This window comes from Gymnoscopelus braueri (genome assembly GCF_963280865.1).
Source record: "Gymnoscopelus braueri genome assembly, chromosome: 1".
Taxonomy (NCBI): Eukaryota; Metazoa; Chordata; class Actinopteri; order Myctophiformes; family Myctophidae; genus Gymnoscopelus; species Gymnoscopelus braueri.
Window position 1 is genome coordinate 61,899,884 of NC_137603.1, and position 22,687 is coordinate 61,922,570.

At 40.1% G+C, this 22,687-nt stretch overlaps 1 pseudogene across 1 annotated transcript; it reads left to right on the plus strand.

Moving 5' to 3' along the window:
- The first annotated feature begins 4,777 nt into the window (after positions 1-4,777).
- LOC308092788 (E3 ubiquitin-protein ligase TRIM35-like) lies at positions 4,778-10,955 on the plus strand (annotated as a pseudogene). The gene is made up of 2 exons (XR_013935025.1): positions 4,778-4,890; positions 9,177-10,955. The product of XR_013935025.1 is annotated as an E3 ubiquitin-protein ligase TRIM35-like (transcript).
- The last annotated feature ends 11,732 nt before the right edge of the window (positions 10,956-22,687 follow it).

Consider the following 22,687-nt stretch of genomic DNA (forward strand, 5'->3'; position numbering starts at 1 on the left):
ATATGCATATATTAATAATATGCTAAACTTAACCACACCAGAACTGAGGGAGTTCCAGGGGTCGCCCAGCTAAACGATTGATCCTTGGAAACCAAATGGACCCCTTGTGGGTCTGAAATTCCAGCAGTGCTCAAATGCAACCAAATGGACCAATTGTACACTCTGATGGAGGTCCATCGTCTAATGCATACCAAACTGGGGGTCCTTGAAATGAATCAAATCAATAGACTAATTACAAATCATGCACAACATAATATAATGAGTTAAAAAATTGTTAAGATGTTAATTTTAGTTTGTCTTAGGACAAATTGTGAAACTGTCTTATGTTATGTTAACCACAGACTTTATTTTCCGTATAAAAATCCTATGGGGAGAAAGCAGTAGAAATCTGGGGACCTTATGTGTGAACTCACTTTGGGTTTTACACAGTGAAACATAATATGTTTCACTGTGTAAAATTAATATGTGTGTATTATTAGGGCTGTAGTACTCGAGACCGGTCTCGGTCTCGAGACCGGTCTCGAGACCGCTTTTTGATTTACTCGGTCTTGTCTCGGTCTCGCCCATAATTTGACTCGGTCTTGTCTCGGTCTCGCCCATAATTTCACTCGGTCTTGACTCGGACTCGGACTAAGGGACTCGGGACTCTGCCCCCACCGAGTCCACTCGAGTCCAAGACCAAGTCACTACAATGCAATGAAATAATTTTATTATACCCATATTATGAGGAGCCTATTCACATTAACATTCTAAGAGAGCTGTCTGGCGCTTATGGACAGCTGTCTTGGAGCGCATCATCTCGTGGTTGACAGCGCAGCAGCAGCAGCAGCAGAACACACTCTGCCATGTCCCTCTAGTTTATATTATTTTTAAATTATTTCCACTAACAGCGCAAGCTTTCCAGCTGTTTATTTATTTATTTATTGTGTGTTCACTGTGTAGCCTGTGGTTGTTTTAATAAACGAGATTCTCTAAAGATGATTAGAGACGGCTTTCAGTAAGGTTTCCTTGCGCACATTATTGATTGCCAGTGGCTGACAGCGCGTGTGCGCATCTAATCACAAAACCCGAGGCTTGATCAACAGAAAAATATAGATTAATACATTTGACAAAATACAGCGAAATCCCAAAATTATTAGTCTTAATATCCAGTAAGCAATAGAAATGAACTGCAAACAAATTCAAAGTTATAGGCTATCAATATCACACAAAAGTAGAGAGAAGCTGTGATCTCACCTCACAAACAAATGGACAAGAAATAAATAATCCTTTTGCAAACAACATCCATGTTCTGTTTGTTTGTCAACAATGATCTAAATGGAAAGTTTATTTCAGCTATGTGACAGTTTGACATAGTTTGAGCAATTTTTGCTGTGCAGTACAGTCCTTGTTTAAGTTCATTGCCTTCACCTGTTGTTCTGCTGTGCGCAACAGGGCATATCTCCGCCAGGCCAGGTTTACCTACCCAGGCCATGAAATTCATAGGCAGTCATCGTAGCCAATTAGAATGAAATATGCTAAAACTGACTCATGTACTGATACAGAACCGTCGCTGTTGGGTGGAAACCTTGTATGTTCCTTTTTTTTATTATTATTTAAAAACTGGTGAAAATAGCCAATCTACAAGCTTCAATTATTAATAATTAAGAAATATTATATTTTAAATAGTGCAAAATCAACTAAAGTCATTGTTAGTGCAAGTTCAATCACATTTAATTTGAATGAAAATAATTTGTGGGGAAAATACATAAAATCTGTGAATCTAATGTGATTCATATGACCCCTACTTCAGTCAGTGAAGTCCAGGGCTGAATGTGACAAATATTGAGACCAATATAACTTAGTACACATATTGGTCATTTGCCAATATGGGTTATATTACACAGATAGTTATACTATTCTTGTACTATATTAAAATAAAATCATCCTTAACCTTCAAATTAAATTCATTATGTCCGTGGACTTTAAAAAAAATGCCCTGGCATTTGGCCTTTGTGCCCTAGAAAATGACAAAAGGCCAAGTGGCCTTGCCCCTGGTCTAAAATGATGAAATTCCAGGCCTGGTCACAATGCGTCATGGGACGCATTGTGAGCTTGTAGATCTGCTTTTAAAAAATATATATATATAACTACTGTAGCCTGTTATGACGTTTACATATTTTAAAACTGAAGATGCAAACGCATATTGAATGACAGTGCGTTTAAATCGAATGTCTCACCAGTGTTTGAAACACTGATTCATTGCTGGGGTGTGAGACTTGGTTGGTCAATAACTTTACCATTCACATGTAATTCAGTCATTAAAGTAGCACATATCGATGTGCTATGTAATGATGGCTCCTTGTCATTAAAGGAGAGTAGTTTTCATTGTTCTGTCTGTAAGGAACATTAATGTGTAATGATGATAATGGCTCATTGGTCAATTTGGTCATTGTTGTTTGGTCTTGGTTTACCATTGAGATGTAATTAATTCAGTAAAAATTACTAAATAGCTAATTGCTCTGCCATTCATTAAAAGATGCAAAGAATGTTTTAAATGTCAAAATAAAAACAAAACAAAACTAGAAAAAGTGCTCCTCGGAGCACAGGTCTCCGCCAGGTCAGGTAGGTTATTGTTGCTTCCTGGTGGCACTATAACAGGCCAATGTGAAAAGGGCGGCATTTCTTCCTCTCTAGTGGGAATGTGTGTGGAAAATTTAACGGAAATCGCATGCTGCGTTCATGATTTGAGGCATTTTGTTCCAAACTGATCTATCCTGCAAACTTTGGAATCTAATGTTAGCAAATTAGGATGCAATATGAAATATCGGACACATCCGTCTTGATCACATGACTATAGAGATACTGTGTACTGATTTGCGTGATTTTTGGATAGAATCTGAAGGAGCAACAAATTTGTTTTACAAAAGTCAGCCTCCTGGTGGCGCTCTAACAGGCAGATGTGAAAAATGCAGGGCAAGGGTTTTTCCTTGGCCTCTAGGGAGTGTGCAAAGTTTCCTGTGGCCTGTCATAGCGCCACCATGAGGCTGATTTGAACATTTTCTATAAAAATAATAAAAAAAATTAAAAAAATCTGGTCTCGGTCTCGACTCGGTCTCGTCTCCGGTCGGTCTCGGCCTCGACTCGGTCTCGCCTCCCGTCGGACTCGGTCTTGACTCGGACTCGACCCCCTCCCTGGCCTCTCGGACTCGGTCTTGACTCGGACTCGCCCCCCCTCGGACTTGGTACTGACTTGGACTCGCTTTAGGTGGTCTCGACTACAGCCCTATGTATTATGGACATGTTACTGTGTACTTGCATAGTTATCCCTCTACAATGCACCTGTTTGAAACTCAGCCACAACAGCTGCAAACATGTCAACGTTGTGAATTATACCTGCCAACGATTTCAACAATAACAGTTTTTCTTCTGCATATTTTTGTGCAGTAACATTTGTCTGAAGGGCAGTTCAGTGAAGTATAAATTAAGCTTAAATGTGTCCTGATGTGAGTCAGTATATATGTTACAGTATGATTGGAGAACCAGTACGATTGAAGAATGCGCGCTCGTTTTTACCACCCACCCAGCACTAGAGGGAGCCACAAGCCAGGCTTGTGCACAAACATATATGGCCACACACACACACACACACACACACACAGTCACACACACACAAACACACACGCGCACACACACGCGCACGCGCTCATGCTTTTTTTGGTTTATTGAAAGCAGGACTGTTTAGATACTTTTATTGTGTTCTGGCTTTTGTTTTACTTTCTCCCTGACACACACACACACACACACACACACACACACAGTGATCCATGAAAAGAACTATTCTGTCCCTATCGGTTTACAAATCAAACGGCGCTGAGTCGACTAGTGGAGCGTCGGCCGGTCACCGCGGGCACTCGCGCCTGGAGGCGCGAGGGCGCGCTTCCTCGGCCTCAAGCTCCACTAAGTCGGCGCGCCGTGCGTGTGAACGCGTGTTCAGCGTTCCCCTCATAGATATTATGGTTCCCCTAGCGTAGCTTCCTGGTTGCTATGTGGGGGGGAACAACAAAAGACAGGTCTCCGTCGGCGCATCAAAGCCCCGCCTCTCCGCGCTCTCCTTCTCCTCCTCGGAGGAGGAGAAGGAGAGAAGGAGAGGACGGGACGGTTTAAAACGTGAGGAGGAGGAGGAGGAGGAGGCTCCTCTTCCTCGCGAGCCTCGCGTAATAACCCCCCGCCTCGCAGCGCCGTCCTCCTCCTCCTCCTCGCGAGCCTCGCTAATAAACCCTGTCTCGAAAAGCCCCGCCTCGCCCCGAAGGAGCCCCGTGCCTAAAAACGAGCGCTCTGTCTTCAATCGTACTGGTTCTCCAAACGTACTGTGACATATACACTTACTGTGTATGATAGTCTTTATTATAAATGTCAATTTAAGCACTGTTTTATATAAGAAAGTGTCACCAGAAGACAACTAGCCAGAAGACAGAAGCCAGAAGACAACTAACTGTCATCAGTAAAGAAGCAGTTGGACTTATAACATAAAATACCAATACTGTGGACTTTTCTTGCCAAGTTTTATTTCATTCACTTTAATTTGAGTTATTTGTTATTTGTTTATATAGTCATGTTATGCATTATTGATGCCTCAACTGTCACGTTTACATTGTTTTTCTTTAAAGATAATTGTAGCCTATTCATTCTAGTTCATTTTGTATTGGTTAGTATAACTTTTATTTTGAACTGCCAAGAAACAGAAAGAGAATGGTGTAGATCCGGTCTGCATATGAACTCTATTATAAAGGCTTTATTCGCAGATGATCTGTACACATTGTAAGCAACGTAACGAGAGCGCATCCATCCATGTACCTACAATCTTCAAACAAGTTTTTATTTTTGTTTAAACACCTGGAAGAGAACAAGGTACGTTTTCATTCTACAGTATGTCGCGTTCTGTATGTGTTACGTTGTGTTCTATATATGTTCCAAGTTAATAGGCTACTTTGAACATAGCTCACATGATGCTCGCCTGTCAAGCGTCATGGCGGAAGTTCAACCTGGTTTTGGCACTTTCTCCATTTACAACCCTACCCTACCTACACCTACATAAACGTTCAGATTTCAAATATAAAGTGCTTACCCCATGGCCACAGATGTAAACAAGTTGAAACGGGTGGGTCTAAGTACCCGTATCATCCGTATTGTTCAATAAAAAGCCTTTTAATCCGATCGGTGGCCATTTTCTCCGTTTTTTCGCAATGTGCTTTCAACCGCGCGACCCTATCGGTTGGGAGGGTATTGTTGCACTCTGATACATTATAACTCTATGAGAAAATGGCCACCGATCGGATTAAAATGCTTTTTATTGAACATTACGGAAGATACGGGTACTTAACCCCACCCGTTTCAACGTTTTACATCTATGGCCGTGGGGTAAGCACTTTATATTTGAAATATGAACGTTTATGTAGATGTACGGGTTGAAATGGAGAAAGTGCCAAAACCAGGTTGAAGTTCTGCCATGACAGTCATGTTTCAGGGCTACTTTGATCAGAGTCCAGGGCGTAGCAAAAAATCCTTAAGGGGGCTTCAACATGTGTCACTTGGTAGCGGGGGCCAGGTTGTGGGTCAGAGAGTACACTGACGTGGAACTTCTACACATTGAAAATACTCTGTCACAACTAAGTTACAAGTAAAAGGCCTGTGTTCGAAATGTTACTTGAGTAAAAGTACAAAAGTATTGGTATCAAAATATACTTAAAGTAAAAGTACTAAAATGTTTGAAAATAGCAGCTCTACAAGCTCACAAGGCCCACCACCAAGTCCTCAAAGAAAAACAAAATGACCCCTCCCAAAAAGTCTACATTCTAAAAGGCTTCCGTATGTTAATGGTTTTGAGATTGTTTTATTTAACTCGACTCCAATTAATAGTAATTAATATTTACCATTTGAGTACATACCTGGATTCCTTCTTCCATGTACTCAAATGTTTTGTGTTTATAATGTAACAGTGAAACAGTCAACCTTGAGTCCATATTTATAACATGTTGCAATGTGTTGTATCAGTGACCTATGGAGTGGTGCATATCAGATAAGATGCTGTATACATTTATAGGCTAATTTAAAAGTTGATACAGCATTGACGTGGATTGTTTTATGCAAGTAATCTTTGTATTGTAAGGCCAGAGTACACCAGAGTGATACAGTACAGTAAAGTTGTAAAAAAAAAGAATTAACTGAACAATTTTCAGTTACAACGTTTTGTAACTGAAAATTCTTGTTGTGAAAGCAAGGACCTTAACGTAAAGTAGACTTGCATCTCTACCAAAGTTTTAACATAATTCAGCACTATGTGTTTCAAGTTTCAATTCAATTGTACAATATGTGGCCCTCCTTCACTCACTTTATCAAAGTCAGTATGGCCCTTTGGAAAAAAACGTGCCTACCCCTGGTATAGATAGACGGAATGTAGACGGCATCCGGGAGCAGTTTGGGTTGGCGCCCCAGTCTGTGTCTTCCGTGAGGAAGAAGCCCAACAAATCCACGGTGAGGCCTTTAGGAGGGCCATTCAAGCAAGCCGCAAAGGGAGCCTGCAGTACCACCACGGGCCAAGACACCATCACACCAGAATGAAATGTTTGGAGCGGGGGAGTCTGGTGCAACGCTCAGGTCCTGGACCTGGTAAGACGGAGGAGGAGCCCGGCCAGGAGGCCATCCACAGAGCCTAGCCCCTCCACGTACCAGAGCCTTCCTCTCCCCCATTCCTGGCAGAGTAGTTTCGGACAAGCGTACTGAGTGGCCCTGTCTTTCCCTATTTAGGACTGACCGTGGGTAGCTACCTGGGACGTAAGTCGGGGCTTGATCAACCCTGGCTGGGTCACCTGGGCGAGGGTGTATGTTGCGAGACCCGAAACATTCTATGACCCCAGGCCACAACACTGATGATACGTCCCAGGTGTATCCATGTGATGTTTTTTCGTTATAGACATTTTTTTCTTTTTTTCATTTTAATTTCACTGTCAAGCTAAATGTAACTGTTGAAAGGAAATTATGCCTAATTTACAAAGATAATGTTCTTTCTTGTACTATAAAGTACTGAGACATGATGATTATTATATAATGAAGGACAGGGTAAAAAACTAAGAACAAAAAGTAGAAACAACTAGACGCGTCGCAATTCTGGGAAATTGCCAAGTGTGGTTGCGCCGACGGCAGTCGCGGGTCGCGGCCGTTGGGACGCGAGGAATACGCCGGGAGGAGTACCGTCGGAAGTTTCGCGACGTGCGTTTCGAATTCGGTGCGATCGGATTCCGCGTTAGCGATACGGCACGTGTCGCTAACGGCACGTATCGCTAACGGCACGTATTGATTTTAGGAAATAGGCCCCTCCCATTTTTGTGAGATTTTGATAAAATATGTGGGAGGAGGAGCTAAAAGTATGTTTTGAAGAAAATTCAAAATGGCGGAAAATCTATCCAGACGCAAATGGGCAATTCTTTTTATTCTACCACCTACGATTCAAGAGTTATAGGCCAAAACGTAAAGGGGGCTGTTATAGCGCCACCATGAGGCAATTATTTTTGGGCGGTGAAACCGCCCCTATATGTGAGGTTTGGACATCGACCACCCATTGCACCCCCCAACCCTGCGCTGTGATTGGCCACCAGTGTACCCCCCTAACCCTGCACCGTGATTGGCCAATCACAGTCTATTCAGGACTGTGATTGGCTAGTGAAACATGACACATGTGCATAGCCCTATAAATAGGACTATGCACTTAAAAAAAACACATTTATGGTTTTTTTTAGGTTAGGGGTGTACAATGGTTGGTCCACAATATTACTTTTCTTTAAGTGAACTTCCATCACTGTGATGACCACTGTGACCACACCGCCCACTTCACACTGGGTGTGATTTTTTATAATAATTTCGGACTAAACTATGAACCTCCCTTCCAAGTCTTGTAACTCTAGCCCTTACGGTTTCTGAGATAAAAAATACTTGAATGGGCGTTTTTTCATTTTCCCATTAAAGTGGATGAGGAAATTTAATGCACTAATAAATCAATATCAATTAAACTATGAAACCAACGTCTTAGCAAAATGATAGTGCACGATTCCCGGTGAAGCCGGTCATTTTGACATATGGCACGAAATTGGGGAAAAAAAACTGGGAGGAGTAGCGTGCCAAAATAAAGTTTATCTAGAAAGAAAGAATAAATAAAGTAGAGTACTATAGTCTGGTTGCCCTGTTAGGGCAACCACACTAACTAAGAATCCTAAGCAGCTGCTCAAAATGTTACTTGCATAGTCAAGTGTTTTGATGTATGTATGTATGTGCTTCTTTGGACGTTTGCCACTGCTGCTAAATATATACAGTATAATGCCTTCTTCTCTTGCACACATTTGACACTGCTGCTAAAATGTATTGTACCTTTCTGAAGAGGTTTATCATACTATTGTCTGTGTATCATTAATGTTATGTTTATCTTGTGATAGCACAGTCTCTACGGAACATGTCACTCAACATGTCACTGCTTGCATGGATAGGACAAATAAAACCTTATTGATTCTGCTTGACTATACATTAATGTGCTTATAAGGTTAGGATTAGGAATTTTGACCACATCATACACTGTATATTGTCATCCACCATCATTCTCTAAGTGCGTCTTTATGTACTCTCTGACCCACAACATGGCTGTGGCTATTACGCTACGCGCCACGCCCCTCCTTGCTGACGACACGTTGCCACGCACAAGGAAAGCTGTCCTTCTTTGATCCTGATGCTAACACACACATACACACCTTCACACACACTTTCACTGGTACACTCTTTCCATACTTTTACACGAATTCTCTCCTTCTGAAGATCTTACCAAGGAAGTTCAGTGAAGTTCAGTGTAACTCTGGAGTAACAGGGACACACGCATTCAGCCTTGAATGGGTTAATGTTTTGTTTATTTTGTTTGTTGTTTTTCCATCTAGCCCTTAAGATGTGTTTTGGAATAAACTTTTCATAACCATCAGTTTGAGAGACCATCCTCGATCAGCTGGGGATGCTTACAGTTATGGGGATCTTTGTGTCACTGTGTGAGGACCAAAACGGGACCAAGTGTGATTTTGACACATGGGATGTAGACAAAATGTTCATGTTTGGTTGTAATTAGCTGTAGACTTAACTCTCTATGTATTCTAGTCTTTCTACAGCTACAGGAGGGAATACTGACCCAGACTACTTGAATCTGCTGCTGAATGGACTTGAACAAGAACCAGGTTTCACAGTGAAAGTAAATGTCAGGGAACATTCTACTAGAAGGAGTGTTCTCAGAGCTTCATTCAGACTAAATGACTTCCACATCGTCTTTTTCAGAAGAGGATTTTTCCTGCTCTGTGTGTCATGACGTCTTTAAAGATCCTGTTGTCCTGGCATGTAGCCACAGCTTCTGCAAAGCCTGTCTGCAGGAATGGTGGACACATAAGGGAACAGATGAATGTCCATGTTGTAAGAAAATAAACAAAATAAAACCACCCTGTAACCTGGCTCTGAAGAACTTGTGTGAGACCTTCATACAGGAGAGACATCAGAGACTTTCAAAACGTCAGAGAACTTCATCAGGGCCTGAGGATCTCTGCAGTCTGCACGCTGAGAAACAAACACAAGCTCTTCTGTCTGGAATGTCAACAGCCAGCGTGTGTTGTGTGTCGAGATTCTAAAAAACACACCAACCACAGTTTCAGACCCATCGATGAAGCTGCACTGGACCACAAGGAGGAAGTCCAGAAATCGCTGAAGCCTTTACAGGAGAAACTGAAGGTATTTAATAAAGCTAAAACTTCATTAGAGATAAGAGCAAAACACATCAAGGCCCAGCTCCAGTCAACAGAGATTAAGATCAAGGAACAGTTTAAAAAGCTCCATCAGTTTCTACAAAAGGAAGAGGAGGCAGAGATCACTGCACTGAGAGAGGAAGAGCAGCAGAAGAGTCAGGTTATGAAGGAGAAGATTGATGCTCTGAACAGAGAGATATCAACCCTTTCACACACGATCAGAGCCATAGAGGAGGATCTGAAAGCTGAAGACCTCTCATTCATGCAGAACTACAAGACCACAGTGGAAAGAGCCCAGCTCACACTGCAGGACCCACACATCCCACAGTTGGTCTCAGGAACACTGCTAGATGTGGCCAAACACCTGGGAAACCTGACCTTCAGAGTCTGGCACAGAATGAAGGACATTGTCTCTTACACTCCTGTCATTCTGGACCCCAACTATGGCTCAAAATTCACCCTGTCTGATAATCTGACCAGGATGGTCAGAAAGAAAGAAGAACTGCAGCGTACTGACAACCAAGGCTCTGTTGCCTCTATCCAGGGTTCTGAGGGCTTTAACTCAGGGACTCACAGCTGGGATGTTGAGGTTGGAGACAATACACACTGGCACATGGGAGTGATGGAAATGTCTGCCAAAACAATTTGGGTTATAAAGTTACAGAATGGTAGATACAGTGTACAAAACAGGGGTTTCTGCTTCATTCATGTATTGAAGCAGAAACCCCAGAGGATCAGAGTGCAGCTGGACTGGAATAAAGGAAAGGTGTCATTCTTTGATCCTGATACTAACACACACATACACACCTTCACACACACTTTCACTGAGGCACTCGTTCCATACTTTGGCACTGAAACTCTCCCTCTGAAGATCTTACCAAGGAAGGTCAGTGTAACTCTGGAGTAACAACATGATTGATGATGATAATGACGTTGATTGATGATTATGACAATACTGTACTGATCTGATACTGTATTTTTTTCTTACTGTATATTGTGTGGATACTGTATTGATACTGTCTTTGTCCTTGATCTAATTGGCGGTTATCTGCATTAGTTGCCGTCCTAACGTCCATTTTCATGACAATACTGTGCTGATGCTGTATTTTTGTTTTGTTTTGTTGTGATACTGTATATTTTACCACATTGACTCTTCTACTGTACATACATATAGTATGTACAGTCTACTGTACATACAATGTGTGAAGGGCCAGGCAGGTGTTTTTTTGTTCTGTAGTAACATGGTGTCTGTTACTCTATAGTCCCAGTATGTTGCTACCTGTTGGCCTTTTCTTTTTTTTTCTTTTTTTTGTACCTTTTTGCATTTTTATTACTACTAGTATTGTTGTTGCTACCCATAGCTTTATCTCCCTTTTCTGTATCAGCCTTGTATCTCTCACTGCTGTACAGCCGTTGGCAAGTGAAATAAATGTCTAAATATCTATTATGTTATTGACATTGAGTTTTTAATATTACTCAGTTTTATAGAATGGAGATGATTTGAGTTGTGGTCTAGGTAGGATAATCAACATTATTAAGTGTCTCCTAAAGCAGCACTCAAAATGAGGAGTGACCCACACAGAGGCTATTAGCACATAGCTCTACATATGCATATGGTAATATGCTGAACTTGACCACAACTGAAATACTTTTGTAATGTGTTTAACCCTGAGGGGGTACCAGGGGGGTCCCCAGCTAAATTACTGATAATTGGAACCAAATGAACACTTACGAGTCTGTAACTCCAGCAGGGGTCTTATGGGGGTCCATCGTCTAATGCACACCAAACAGGGTTCCTCGATATTTATTTTTATTATTTAAAAGCTTGAGAATGTATATGACAATTGCAGTTTTCCCAGACATTACACTGCCAACAATACACCATGTTTCCACCCTCTGAGTCTTATAGACCCACAGAGTGGTCCATTAGCTGAAGGGCCCTTAATATACATATGCATAATGCATATGCATTAATAATATGTTGAACTTAACCATACCAGAACTGAGGGAGTTCCAGGGGACCCCCAGCTAAACGATTGATACTTGGAAACCAAATGGACCCTGGGTGGACCTGAAACTCCAGCAGTGCACAAATGCAACCAAATGGACCAATTGTACACTCTGTTGGAGGTCCATCGTCTAATGCATTGCATACCAAACTGGGGGTCCTTGAAATGAATCAAATCAATAGACTAATTACAAATCATGCACAACATTGGAAACAAGTCCGCAAGGACTTTCATGAACGGACCTGTTAGACAAAGTATTTTAAATGTAATTGTGCTGTTTTACATGTTTTGCCTAATAAAATATTCAATCAATCAACATAATAAAATATAATAAAAACAAGAACATTCTAAATTGATGGTTAAGATGTTAATTTTAGTTTGTCTTAGGACAAATTGTGAAACTGTCTTATGTTATGTTAACCACAGACTTTATTTTCCGTATAAATAAAAATCCTATGGGGAGAAAGCAGTAGAAATCTGGGGACCTTATTTGTGAACTCACTTTGGGTTTTACACAATGAAACATATTATGGACATGTTACTATGTACTTGCATAGTGTAAATCCCTCTACAATGAACCTGTTTGAAACTCAGCCACAACAGCTGCAAACATGTCAACGTTGTGAAATTATACATGCCAACGATTTCAACAATAACAGTTTTCCTTCTGCATATTTTTGTGCAGTAACATTTGTCTGAAGGGCAGTTTAGTGAAGTATATAAATTAAGCTTAAATATGTCCTGATGTGAGTCAGTATATACACTTACTGTGTATGATAGAGTCTTTATCATAAATGTCAATTTAAGCACTTTTATGTAAGAAAGTGTCACCAGATGTAAGCATTATTTTCCGTTAAAAAATCCACCAGATGCACCTCCAGCCAGAAGACAACTAACTGTCATCAGTAAAGAAGCAGTTGGACTTACAACATAAAATACCAATACTGTGGACTTTTTTTGCCAAGTTTTATTTCATTCACTTTAATTTTAGTTATTTGTTTATAAGGTCATGTTAGGTGTAACCCGGTGGATGTTTTATATGGTGGAACTGTGTTAGATTTGGTCTCATATACTGGTGCTTTTATTTTGAAATGTATCTGTCTGTATTTTGGGGCAAAGCTGAAAAGCATACAAATGAATGATGTCATTATTAGTGCAATGATTACTTAGCTTGATGTGTGATTGATGGATGTGGGGGATGGGTGGTTTCATGGGCCAGATTGAGTGAGTGGACAGGTGAATGGGATTCCAAATCAAGGAGAGATGAGTGAGTGACAGGTGTCCAGGGTTCCCAATCAAGCGAGAGGAGGAGAAGGAGACAGGAGCACAGAAGCTGTGTCAGTTTGCTGTGTGATCCAAAGTTTGTCATATTATGATTTTATAAGTTTAACTGAAATTTCTGTGTGTGTCTGCACGACAACTACAGTGAAGTTGCAGTAATTATTTGTGGAAGTGGACTGAACGTCAGAAAGACGTTTAAACCAGGATATTCTACAAGTGAAGTGATTCAGTGCTGCTTGCTAAACCAGCGAGGGCTAAGTGACTGTTTAGCTTCAGTCTCACTAGTATAGAGAGGCATAGTGGAGCTAAACGCCGTCAAGAAAGCCTTTACAGTCTCTGCTGCGTCGGGATTGTGGAGAAGAGGCGTTTACTGCGGTGAGCTGTCGGCTCGTGGCTACGTATACGTTCTTCTGCTGTTCTCAACGTTGGGAGGTCGGGACCGAGGTGCGCTGCTGGAGAGGGGCTCTGAACTATTGCATTCACCCACAGACACTCATCACACGAAAGGTACCGTTTTATTTTCCTGGCTCAGGAGAGTGAAGGGGCCACCTGTTTTGGTCACAACGTACCCAAGCGTCGATACAGGCCTGCAACAAGGGGTTTTAAATTATTGGGTTTAATTACTTATTGCTGCTTGCTATTGTGTGAAAGGTTGTGGGCCCACATTTATTGATTTCATTTGGGATTGAAATATTGTTCTTTGAACAAAGTGTTTTGAGTTAATGAGGTAATCCACCGGGTTTAGGTTATAAACTAAATAGGGTTAATTTAGTATAGGCCAAATTCAAAAGGGTATTTTTATTTAGTCTAATTAGAATATAAATAGTGTTAATTTAGGTAGGCTAAAACAAGAAGGTATACTTTGGTTTAATCTAAGTGATAACATTTAAAGGGTATATTTGTTGTTTGGAAATAATACAACAGAGGTATATTTCTGGTTGGTGTTTTTGTGACAACTGAGGTTGTGAATATTATTTGTTTTCTATTTGAAAAAAGCCAATTCATGTTATTGTCTGTTTTTATGTGTTTGTCTAAGTAAAGATTATTATTTTATTATAACTACCTGAATGGAAATTGGTTTCTGGGTATTTGAATAATAGAATATTTTACTTATACTCACCTGTTGACCTGAAAAGTTAAAATACTTACCTTAAAGGATAATTACCTGGTAAAAAGAAAAGAGGTTGATTATTTACAGTAGAAAGGGGGCTGTGAAATAAATTCAAACTACTTACCGGCATACGCCTGAAACACAAGAAACTAAACGTAATTGTAAAATAACAAAAAGAATTCAGGGCCCTGCCTTTGTCCATAATTAGAGGGGCAGGAGCGCTACATATGCATTATTGATGCCTCAACTGTGACGTTTACTTTGTTTTGCTTTAAAGATAATTATAGCCTATTCAAGTGGGGGTCCTCAACTACAAATCTTGAGGGTCCACAAATCATTTTTTGAATAAGGCAAAGGTCCGTTTATTTAAGTCGGTCAATCGAGCTTAGCTTATCAAATCGGATCCCCTCCCAACCAACCAACTTAATAAAACTGGGGTGCAGAGCAGTGGCGCAAATCTGGGTTGAGGCTAAAGGGGGTCCCCCGAGCGCGAAGCGCGCGCGCCCAAATTTTGAGGTTTTCTTTTTTTTAATTTCCTCTAATCTAGCTAATAGCCTATGTTTAAGATGTAGTGAAGTAGAAGTAAAAGTATTGAAAATTGGAAATACTCCAGTAAAGTAAAAATACCTCAACATTGTACTCAAGTACAGTACTTGAGTAAATGTACTTAGTTACTTTACGCCACTGGTTAAATATGCAAGTGATTGAGTATGCAGGGAAACTCGCAGATACTAGGCCTAATAAGGGAATTACTCTTTCAATTCCTATGCGAAATACTGTAAACTTGACAGTAAAATTCATACACAAACTTAAAACTTTTAGTGTAAGTGATTTACTTTGGTTAAAATAAGTGTTAAATAGCTCTATATTCTGATAGTACTCATTGCCTGTAGGAGCAACGGAAGCCAGTGGATTATAGATGTCATTATGACCTTATGACCTATGTCATGACACTGTTTTAGTCTGCTCACTGCTCTGACACTGCAACAGTGTGGACCTTATGCAGGCTCTCAGTGTGTGGACCTTATGCAGGCTCAGAGTGGACCTTATGCAGGCTCAGAGTGGACCTTATGCAGGCTCAGAGTGAACCTTATGCAGGCTCAGTGTGTGAACCTTATGCAGGTACTCATTGCTATAGAGTGTTTGTTCAGTAAAAGGAGTCTCCCATGTCTCTCCAGTTCTTAAACAGAAAATGCATTTTCAGTGCTCTCTCCTGATTGGCTTACATTTTGTCACCTACCTGAAAATGTATTATATTCTGTTTAATAAAGAGCTGGAGAGACCCCTGTGACCGAACACACGCTCTGAAGCAGTGACTATTATCAGAATATAGTACTTTAACCTTTTTAACAAAACAAAAAAAATTACCAAAAAATATCACTTACCCTACCTTTAAATGGTATAGATAGACAATTATTTATTTTAATTTTATTATTAGGGTTAAATTCATTTTCATTTTACTGTAAAGCAAAATGTAACTGTTGAAAGGAAATTATGCCTAATTTACAAAGATAATGTTCTTTCCTCTATTATAAAGTACTGAGACATGATAATTATTATATTATGAAGGACAGGGTAAAAAAAAAAGAGAGAGAACCAAAAATAGAAACAACTGAGAATCCTAAGCAGCTGCTCAAAGTGTTACTTGCATAGTCAAGTGTTTTGATGTGTGTATGTATGTATGTGCTTCTTGGGACGCGTTTGCCACTGCTGCTAAAGATATACAGTATAATGCCGCCTTCTCTTGCACACATTTGACACTGCTGCTAAAATGTATTGTACCTGTCTAAAGAGGTTTATCATACTGTTGTCTGTGTATCATTAATGTTATGTTTATCTTGTGATTGCACAGTCTCTGCGGAACACTCAACATGTCACTGCTTGCATGAATAGGACAAATAAAACCTTATTGATTCTGCTTGACCATACATTAATTTGCTTATTAAGGTTAGGAATTTTATTTTTGACCACATTCTATATTGTCACCATCATTCTCTAGTGTAAAGCGCGTCTTTATGTACTCTCTGACCCACAACATGGCTGTGGCTATTACGCTACGCGCCACGCCCCACCCCCCCTGCTGACGACACGTTGCCACGCACAAGGAAAGCTGTCCTTCTTTGATCCTGATGCTAACACACACATGCACACCTTCACACACACTTTCACTGGTACACTCTTTCCATACTTTTACACTAATTCTAATGCTTACAGTTATGGGGATCTTTGTGTGTGTCACTGTGTGAGGACCAAAACGGGACCAAATGTGATTTTGACACATGGGATGTAGACTAAATGTTCATATTTGGTTGGAGTTTGCAGACTTAACTCTCCATTGTATTCTGGTTTTTCTACAGCTACAGGAGGGAATACTGACCCAGACCACTTGAATCTGCTGCTGAATGGACTTGAACAAGAACCAGGTTTCACAGTGAAAGGAAACTTCAGGGAACATTCTACTAGAAGGAGTGTTCTCAGAGCTTCATTCAGAGACTAAATGGCTTCCTCGTCGTCTCTTTCAGAAGAGGATTTTTCCTGCTCTGTGTGTCGTGACATCTTTAAAGATCCTGTTGTCCTGGCATGTAGCCACATCTGCAAAGCCTGTCTGCAGGAATGGTGGACACATAAGGGAACAAATGAATGTCCAGTTTGTAAGAAAATAAACAAAAGAAAATCTCCACCCTGTAACCTGGCTCTAAAGAACTTGTGCGAGGCCTTCATACAGGAGAGACATCAGAGACCTTCAAAACGTCAGAGAACTTCATCAGGGCCTGAGGATCTCTGCAGTCTGCACGCTGAGAAACACAAGCTCTTCTGTCTGGAATGTCAAGAGCCAGCGTGTGTTGTGTGTCGAGATTCTAAAAAACACACCAACCACAGTTTCAGACCCATCGATGAAGCTGCACTGGACCACAAGGAGGAAGTCCAGAAATCACTGAAGCCTTTACAGGAGAAACTGAAGGTATTTAATAAAGATAAAACTTTATTTGAGCAAATAGCAAAACACATCAAGGCCCAGCTCCAGTCAACAGAGATTAAGATCAAGGAACAGTTTAAAAAGCTCCATCAGTTTCTACAAGAGGAAGAGGAGGTTGGGATCACTGCACTGAGAGAGGAAGAGCAGCAGAAGAGTCAGGTGATGAAGGAGAAGATTGATGCTCTGAACAGAGAGATATCAACCCTTTCACACACAATCAGAGCCATAGAGGAGGATCTGAAAGCTGAAGACGTCTCATTCCTGCAGAACTACAAGAAAGAGCCCAGCTCACACTGCAGGACCCACACATCCCACAGTTGGCCTCAGAAACACTGCTAGATGTGGCCAAACACCTGGGAAACCTGACCTTCAGAGTCTGGGACAAAATGAAGGACATTGTCTCTTACACTCCTGTCATTCTCGACCCCAACCATGGTCCAAAATGCATCCTGTCTGATAATCTGACCAGTTTAAGACGTAGAGAAGAACTGCAGCTTACTGACAACCAAGGCTCTCTTGCCTCTATCTGGGGTTCTGAGGGCTTTAACTCAGGGACTCACAGCTGGGATGTTGAGGTTGGAGACAATACACACTGGCACATGGGAGTGGTGGAAATGTCTGCCAAAACCTATTGGTTTATAAAGTTACACAATGGTACATACAGTGTGCAAAACAGGGGGTTCTGCTTCATTCTTGTATTGAAGCAGAAACCCCAGAAGATCAGAGTGCAGCTGGACTGGAATAAAGGAAAGCTGTCCTTCTTTGATGCTGATACTAACACACACATACACACCTTCACACACACTTTCACTGACACACTCGTTCCATACTTTGCCACTGAAACTCTCCCTCTGAAGATCTTACCAAGGAAGTTCAGTGTAACCCTGGAGTAACCTCATGATTGATGATGATAATGACGTTGATTGATGATTATGACAATACTGTACTGATCTGATACTGTATTTTTGTTTTACTGTATATTGTGTGGATACTGTATTGATACTGTCTTTGTCCTTGATCTAATTGACCGTTGGCTGCATTTGTTGCCGTCCTAACATCCATTTTCATGACAATACTGTGCTGTGTGATACTGTATATTTGACTGCATTGACTCTTCTACTGTACATACATATAGTCCATGTCCAAGGGCCAGGCAGGTGTTTTTTTGTTCTGTAGTAACATGGTGTCTGTTACTCTATAGTCCCAGTATGTTGCTACCTGTTGGCCTTTTCTTTTTTTTCTTTTTTTTTGTACCACTTTGCATTTGTATTACTACTAGTATTGTTGTTAATACCCATAGCTTTATCTCCCTTTTCTGTATCAGCCTTGTATCTCTCACTGCTCTACAGCTGTTGGCAAGTGAAATGAATGTCTAAATATCTATTTATGTTATTGACATTGAGTTTTTAATAATGGTTTTATAGAATGGAGATGATTTGAGTTGATTTGAGTTGTGGTCTAGGTAGGATAATCAACATTATTAAGTGTCTCCTAAAGCAGCACTCAAAATGAGGAGTGACCCCACATATGCATATGCTAATATGCTGAACTTGACCACAACTGAAATGCTTTTGTAATGTGTTTAACCCTGAGGGGGTACCCGCAGGGGGTTCACTCCCCAGCTAAATGACTGATAATTAGGAACCAAATGAACCCTCAGGAGTCTGTAACTCCAGCAGGGGTCTTATGGGGGTCCATCGCCTAATGCACACCAAACAGGGGTCCTCAATATTGATATTTAATATTTAAAAGCTTGAGAATGTATATGACAATTGCAGTTTTCCCAGACATCACACTGCCAACAATACACCATGTTTCCACCCTCTGATAATGATTACAAAGGCTAAACTGGTTGCATTTAATCACAATAGAGAATAGACATATTAATAATATGTTTCATTCAAAGCAACAACAAAATAAAGAAACCCTTTATTCAGGATTTTAACAATGAATAAACTTCTAAATTGACGGTTATGTAAACGACAAACTTGTTTTTCTGCACAAATTAAAATCCTATGGTGAGAAAGCACAAGAAATCTGGGAACCGTGAACTCACTTCTGGGTCTTAAGGCTGTCTTTACACAGTGAAACATACTATGGACATGACATATACTTTGTATTTGAGTTCCATAATGTGAATCCCTCTACAATGCACTTGTTTGAAACTCAGCCACAACAGCTGCAAACATTTCAACTATTGTGAAAACATAACTGCCAATTAAAATGCTGATAATGTATGATATAATTTGAAGTGATTGATTTCGACTTGATCATTTAAACCAAACGGACAAGAATGTTAGCAATAGCTAAATGATTTAAATCAGTTTAACCCTATTTTGGACTTTATTCAAAAATAGCAGATCTACAAGCTCACGTTACTGCGTGTTGTGAGCTTGTAGATCTGCTATTTTGGAAAGATTTATAAAAGTCGTGGACATAATCGTTAACACAAATCTTCTCCACGGTCCTTTTGGAAGTCCGCGGCCAAAATACATATCAATCTGGGGGTCCTCGACATGAACCACTGCTCCAAATGACCAAAGATCATATCTGTGCTAATGTCTGTCTGTGTGTCACATCAACGATGTAGACCAGTGGATCGTAAACGTGTCCATGTCAACGACCCCCAAATGAATATGTAAGTGGCCGCGGACCCCTACCTGAAAATATTTTGTCCCAGGGACCCCCATATAAATATTCACAAACGTATTCATGCTTCTAAATCTATTTTCAAATATAGTCGATGTATATAGGGTTAAAGTGGTTACAGATATTTTTATGCTATATTAACTCATTTTGCTGGGGAACCCCTTCAAGGACCCCGGGGTCCCCGGACTCCACTTTGAGAACCACTGATGCAGACCACCATAATGATAGCTCTCATCCTATTTTCTATGATGAAACAAGTAGCTAGTGTCAAAACTAAATGATATACTAGGCTACTGACACATATGAAATGAATCATGATGTCTTCCATTGATAAAACAATACATAGAAAAAACTGCAACATGTGTAGCTACAATGACACGTTTCAGATTATGGGGAGAACTGGGCACTATTTTGGGAAGAACTGGGCACTATTTTGGGAAGAACTGGGCACTATTTTGGGAAGAACTTGGCATTTTGAACCCATGGGTTTAAACCTCCATTGGTTGATAACTTTGACAACACAGTGACATCTAGCGGCCAAACACGTGCACACATTTGAGAATGTTTGTTTTGCGTTCTATGGTGTTCAGTGGTGGAAAAAGTACTCGCCTTTTTTATTTAAGTAAAAGTAGCAATACTGCAATGTAAGACTAGACTACTCTGTTACAAGCAAAAGTCCGGAATTCAAAATTTACTTGAGTAAAAGTATAAAAGTATTGGAATCAAATTTACTTAAAGTACTAGAAAGTACTAAATGCAGAATGTCCCATTTCACAAGTTTTCAAATGTATTGTATAAAATGTATAACAATCTTTTAAAAATAGCCGATCTACAAGCTCACAATGCGTTCGGCTATTTTCAAATGGCCAAATTGTATAGGGCTGAAGTGGGAAATGTATGTTTTGTAATAATAATCAAAACTAACTAGTAACAAATGTTTTCAAATAATTGTAGTGGAGTAAAAGTATAATATTTGCCTCTGGCTCTGAGATGTAGTGGAGTAGAAGTAAAAGTACTGAAAATTGGAAATACTCCAGTGAAGTAAAAAATACGACGTGGCATGGTAATAATAATAGACTATCTGAAGAATGGACAGACAGACAGACAGACAGACAGAAGGGGGGGGGGTTCCACGTGGAATCTGTCTCCCACCAAAACACAGTGGTGTTCGCGTGGCACCAGTGCGCGCGCGTGCCGTTGCGCAGTGCAGCACACCGGATATGTTGCACCGAAACTTGTGACCTGTCGAATTCTGTCATTCCAGACAGAGTTGTTATAGCTGCTGCCTGATGTCGCTCCTCAGGCAGGCTAATTATAATCAGTGGTGGAAAGTAACTAAGTACATTTACTCAAGTACTGTACATATTTTGAGGTATTGTTTAACTTTACTGGAGTATTTCCAATTTTCAGTACTTTTACTTCTACTCCGCCTAGAGGCAAATATTATACTTTTACTGCACTACAAATATTTGAAAACTTTAGTTACTATTACTTTGTAGATTTGAATTATTATTACAAAACAAACTGACAAGAATGACAAATATTTTTTCCAGGCTAACCCTTTTTAAAATAAATATAGATACAGAGATACTTTTCCTCAGCATTGTGTTCAGTTCTGCTATAAAGTGGTACAGGATAGGTGGGCACTAGAGACATCTGGGCACCTCGATGTAAAATTGGCTATTTAAGTTAAGTAAAGTTTACATGAATAGAACATGATTAAACATTCGACAATTGAGGTCTTATATTTCTCCAATTGCTACAAATTGCAACCACACCTGTATATCCAGTCATTTTGGGGCATAAACAAGAAGTTGAAGGATATTAAATTAAGTCTGATAATGATGTACCATACATGTTCACATCATGCATACTTTACTTTACTTAGGACCATTTTTCTAATATATATATATATATATATATATATATATATATATATATATATATATATATATATATATATATATATATATATATATATAATTAATATTGTTTTAACATTTTGGGCAAAATAGCCAATTTGACATCTAGGTGCCCAGATGTCCATAGTGCCCACAGCCCAGCTATCCTGTATCCATAAGTCAGTTACTTTGCAGTAGAAAATATTCTTCATAGACCATTGGTTCTCAAAGTGGGGTCCGGGGACCCCCAGGGGTCCTTGAGGGAGTTCCAGGGGGTCCCCAGCTAAATGATGGATAGTTAGGAACTAAATGGACCCTTATGGGTCTGTAACTCTGAGAGTGTACAAATGGAACCAAATGTACCCTAACGGGTCCATTTGTACACTCTCAGAGTTACATTAACATTGATTTTACAATACAAATCGGGGTCCCAGAGATATAAATGCCATTAAATGGGGGTCCGTAGCCTCTAATGCATGTCAAACTGGGGGTCCTTGAAATTAAAATGGTTGCTGCTATAGAGCCAGAAAAAATATCCCTTGTGGGAGTCCCCTGGCATAATTATCTTTTCAAATAGGGGTCAGCGGGATAATAAGTGTCAATTTGGGGGTCCTTGACATGAAAAAGTTTGAGAACCACTGTCATAGACTGTCTGGAAGAAGAAAACAATTCTCTTATCACGTCTTTGCCCTGAACAGCCTATGACGCAATCAAATGTAACGAGAACCAGTTCATATTTGATTACAATCAAACACCACCTGTTGCCTTGTTTGACCCGCTGTAGTGTCGAGATAAGAAGCAGTGGTGGAAAGTAACTAAGTACATTTACTCAAGTACTGTAGGCTGGCTTACTTAAGTACAATTTTGAGGTATTTTTTTCTTTACAGGAATATTTCCAATTGTCAGTACTTTTACTTCTACTCCATTACATCTCAGAGGCAAATATTATACTTTTTATATTG